Genomic DNA, 4,948 nt, shown 5'->3' on the forward strand with positions numbered 1-4,948 from the left:
CAGTTCTTTTGTCAAGAGCAATCTTAAATAATGTATCTAAAGAGACAGTTCTTTTGTCAAGAGCAAGCTTAAATAATTTATCGAAAGAGGCAGTTATTTTGTCACAGAGCAGGCTTAAATAATGTATCTAAAGAGACAGTTCTTTTGTCAAGAGCAAGCTTAAATAATTTATCGAAAGAGGCAATTATTTTGTCACAGAGCAGGCTTAAATAATGTACTTAAAGAGACAGTTCTGTTGTCAAGAGCAAGTTAAATAATGTACTTAAAGAGACAGTTCTGTTGTCAAGAGCAAGTTTAAATAATGTACTTAAAGAGACAGTTCTGTTGTCAAGAGAACAAACGTGGATAATAGTAACAGTTATATATTATTATGGCATATAATCCTCATTATGGAGAAACATCTATAAATCATTTTTTTTGCGAGGTAATGTCACACAAGGGATCGATATATACTAATAGTTTTGTTGTCTAGAAATGTTTTTACATAATTTATAATAGCTTTGTTATCCAGAACACCACTTTAACTAAACCTATTTATTTACAGTTTTCACATACAACGAACAACCTTAAAATAACAAAAAACAGACAGTTTTCTTGTTGAAAGAACAAAATTATATAATATAGTCACTGACACTTGTTGTCCATAAAAAACTTTAAATAACGTAACAATAAGATGTTAAGATGTTCTGTCAAACTGGAGGGATTCGAACCTCGGATTTTAGCGTTGTAAATCCGTAAAATTATCGCTGACTCACCAGGGGACCAAGAAAAAAAGGAAACGAACACTGACTATTGTTAAAAGGTGCATCTCTGTGAAAACTTCTGGAGCTGGTTATTTTATGTGCTTTGATTTCTAAGTTAAAGATACCATCTCATGTAAGAATAACCAACCGCCAAACTTGGGAAAATATATTTGTTATTGTTGCTGCTTTTTTTTGGGAGGGGAGGACATGTGTGCGACTAAATTTACTCGACATTTTATGCCTAACCGATAATCAACTAACGGCCCCCACCCTTTGCTATATAACAGGTTAAACAAGACTAAAGCTAGGTAAATTAGATGAAACATATTTGTTGTTGTAACTAAACCAGTAAAAGAATTTTAAGATGTTATAGCGAACAGTCACTACTGAAATGTTTGATAAGTATATAATTATGATTCTCTATATGGAAATAACAGTTATTGATATATAGTTCCTTTGTTTGCTGTTTTATTACTTAATTACACAGGTAATTGCTTTTTCACCCCTTCGCTGCCTGCTTAATATAGGGTAATATTATTCACACTTCCTGCGTGTGTTGATATAGGCCAACGTAGTTCACGTTCCGCGTGCTATCGGAACGAATATTGTGATCCCTGTAGTTTATGGTCACATACCAGGTTTATATTCGGTAAGCTATAAAATAAGACATTGTTTTTATTTGCTGTTGTTATGGATATAACGTTATAATAGTGCTTTTCAATCTGAGGTCCACTTCAAGTGGTTCGTGGAAAGGTTGTATAATTACGGAAAGGAAGCGGCTGAATAGTGTTTAAATCCCATTGTTGGCCGACGAGATAAAAAAATAATAACGTTGATAATTCGGGCGGTTCGCGAATAAATGTGTTTTAAACCACCGACATAGGACATTGTTCGCCTTCACGCGTTTAAAACAGACTGTTTGACTCTTTATATTAGGATATAAGAAAGCATTGTTGACATTGGCTGTGAGTTCCCGGGGTTTATAACGATAATTTTCAACGTTTACTTTCACGCTGTTGTGTTCGTTAATAACAGACATTTTTATTAAGTTTTGTTCTCATGAAGACGGGCGTTATTTTCTAAAATTTATTTATAAGTATAGAAACCAAGTCAGTTTATTACACAGCTTGTACACATGACCGTCTGCGCTGAAATATGCTCAACATTTTTCCTTCTCACCTATAATCAACAGACGGCCATATAACAGGTTGATCAAGATTAAAGCTGACTAGCTGTAGACAAGTTTTTAAAACTCTTTAGGAACTGTTTGGATATATTTCGTCCTAGAATATCGTCGTAACTTTGTAGGCTGGTTAATTTGACATAGTGATAATGTGAAATGTAAACGGTTGTGCCCTCCAGTAGCACAGCGGTGTGTCTGCGGACTTACAACGCTAAAATCCGGCTTTCGAAACCCGTGGTGGGTAGAGCACAGATAGTCCATTGTGTAGCTTTGTGCTTAATTACAAACAAACAAACAATAAACGGTTGTTTTAGAGCAAAGCCACATTGGCTATCTGCTGTGTACAAACATAAACACATAAAATTGATACTGTTATCGAGCTCAGAATTTCGGAGATGCGAGCAAGGTTCGACTCTCTGAGACAACATCAAATATTCCGCGCACTTTTAAAATGTGGGTGCATTAAAAAAGGCAGTCCCTTAGCGTGGGTGGTAGGGTGTTACTGGCTGGCTGCATTTTCTGTAGTCAGTAGTTCTAAATTTAGGACAGCGGCAGATAACCTTAATAAGTTTGGTTAAAGAACAATAATTTTACGTTCACTATCTATTCGGATATAAGAAAACATTCTTTACAATCGTTCTGCTGTCATAGTAAGGCTCATACTCGTATGTTTCAGGTTTTGTAACCAATTTTTAACTATACACACAAGTTAGTTCAAAGTATTGTATATGTTGTTGTGTTCGCAGCCTATAACAAACAACTTTATCAAGTTCTCTTTTGAGACGAGGTGTTTTTGTTTTTTTTTAATTTGGGGCCAGACCCCTTTATTATTACACTACTTGTACACATGACCACCAGGGGATCGGGTTGACGTTCTGTTTTAATGTTGTTAGTTTTTAATTCACGTCGATATTGTTAAGAAAGAACCCTGTTTACACCTGCTGTTTATGTTTTATATATATAGTGTACAGTTATAATTATGATGCTTCTGGTTGGCTGATTAGAAATTAAAAATATAACAAACTTAACAATGGTTGAGACTGGTTTTTTCACTAAAGTAACAATATGACAAACTTAACAATGGTTGAGACAGGTTATCCACTAAAATCTTGTATAATATAACTATAACAAACTTAACAATAGTTGAGATGGGTCTTCCACTAAAGTATTGTATAATATAACTAAAACAAACTTAACAATAGTTGAAATGGGTCTTCCACTAAAGTCTTGTATAATACAACTATAACAACTTAACAATGGTTGAGATGGGTCTTCCACTAAAGTCTTGTATAATATCACTATAACAAACTTAACAATGGTTGAAATGTGTCTTCCATTAAAGCGTTGTGTAACTATATAAAAACTAACAATGGTTGAAATGTGTCTTCCATTAAAGTGTTGTGTAACAATATAAAAAACTTAACAATGGTTGAAATGTGGCTTCCATTAAAGCGTTGTGTAACTATATAACAAACTTAACAATGGTTGAGACAAGTGTTTTACTATTACAATATAAGAAATTTAACAGAACTGGACTCATTGTTAAGGCTCATGATTAGATTAATGCTTTTGTCTATTATGAACAACTCGTTAACGTAACAAAATGCTAGGCCTGAACCGAAACCGTATATTGCTTGTATAGATTAGTGAACAAAGTCAGATGTGTTATTTTTGCGAAGAAGGTATGATTAATTACATTATTTTGTCCCGTCCTTTCAACCTTTTGGTTGTTATTATATGATTATTAATCCCACTATTTGATTAAGAGTTGGCGGTGGCCTTCTCTCATACTTCTAAGTTAGGGACAGCTAGCGCAGATAGCCGTCTGAGTAGCTTTGCACAAAATTTAAGAAACAGACTGTAGTTTGTTAGTGCAATTCAAACAAATATATATATTATAGTTACTTTAGTGAAAGAATCTGTATCAACCATTGTTAAGTTTGTTGTATAGTTACTTTAGTGGAAGACCTGTCTCAACCATTGTTAAGTTTGTTGTGTTGTTACTTTAGTGGAAGACCTGTCTCAACCATTGTTAAGTTTGTTGTATAGTTACTTTAGTGAAAGAATCTGTATCAACCATTATTCAGTTTGTTGTATTGTTACTTTAGTGAAAAAACCTGTCTCAACCATTGTTAAGTTTGTTGTGTTGTTACTTTAGTGGAAGAACCTGTCTCAACCATTGTTAAGTTTGTTGTATAATTGTACAACACATTAGTGGAAAACCTCTCTCAATCAATATTGTAGTAAAATTATTTTTCTGATCACATCTAGTTGTACTGCCTTGGTCCTATTCTTGGTGGAGTTATAGCAGGACTGTTGTATGATCATATTTTCTCTGCACCAGCATCAGCACCACCTAGTGAAGTAACCGAATATGTGGAAAAAGTGGAAGTAAGTTAGAAACAAAAGACGACAACCCACATCAAAAAATGTAATTTATGTACATATTTTGTGTTCAATACTTCTTACAATGCAATATAATTATAGTTTTCATTTTTAATTGGAATTTGTTTGACTGTGAATAAACATTAAAGTTGTGTTCCAATACAACCTATGCTTCTATAAAACATTGTAATTTCATCAAAAAAAAACTTTCAAATAAAAAAAAAAAACATTTATGAAGATTTTTAGGCCTAATTACAAAACATCCCTGTGTTGACCTAGTATATATATTTTAAAAAAATTTAAAAGATGGTTCCAAGAGAAGGTAAAAGCACCAAATTAAAGTCTGGTAGTAAAGGAACTATTTATGCTGTGCCCATCATGGGTATAGAAACTCAGTTTTTAACATTATAAATCTTCAAGTTTACTACTAAGAAATTATTAGGTTTGCATTTATCTTTCAAACAGAAAAGCTTTATTTTCTTATGTAGTTTCAAATTAATTGACATCAATAATTTCCTTGGTAATGCTTTAAAGTTGATGCCACTAGAACTTAGTTTTAATTTTTTTTTGATATCCCCAAGAGTTACAAAAAAAAACATGGCAACAACTACAGTTCTAGTACTGATAGCAACACTTA

The 4,948-nt window shown here is 33.0% G+C and overlaps 1 long non-coding RNA gene across 1 annotated transcript in view; it reads left to right on the forward strand.

Moving 5' to 3' along the window:
- The window catches only part of LOC111089157, a 7,494-nt gene that overhangs the window by 1,428 nt on the left and 1,118 nt on the right, over positions 1 to 4,948 (forward strand). Inside the window, exon 2 of the long non-coding RNA XR_002613481.1 lies at positions 2,410 to 2,414. This is a non-coding gene — a long non-coding RNA (uncharacterized LOC111089157). The remainder of the gene's footprint in view (positions 1 to 2,409; positions 2,415 to 4,948) is intronic.

This window comes from Limulus polyphemus, unplaced genomic scaffold, assembly GCF_000517525.1.
Source record: "Limulus polyphemus unplaced genomic scaffold, Limulus_polyphemus-2.1.2 Scaffold5398, whole genome shotgun sequence".
NCBI lineage: Eukaryota > Metazoa > Arthropoda > Merostomata > Xiphosura > Limulidae > Limulus > Limulus polyphemus.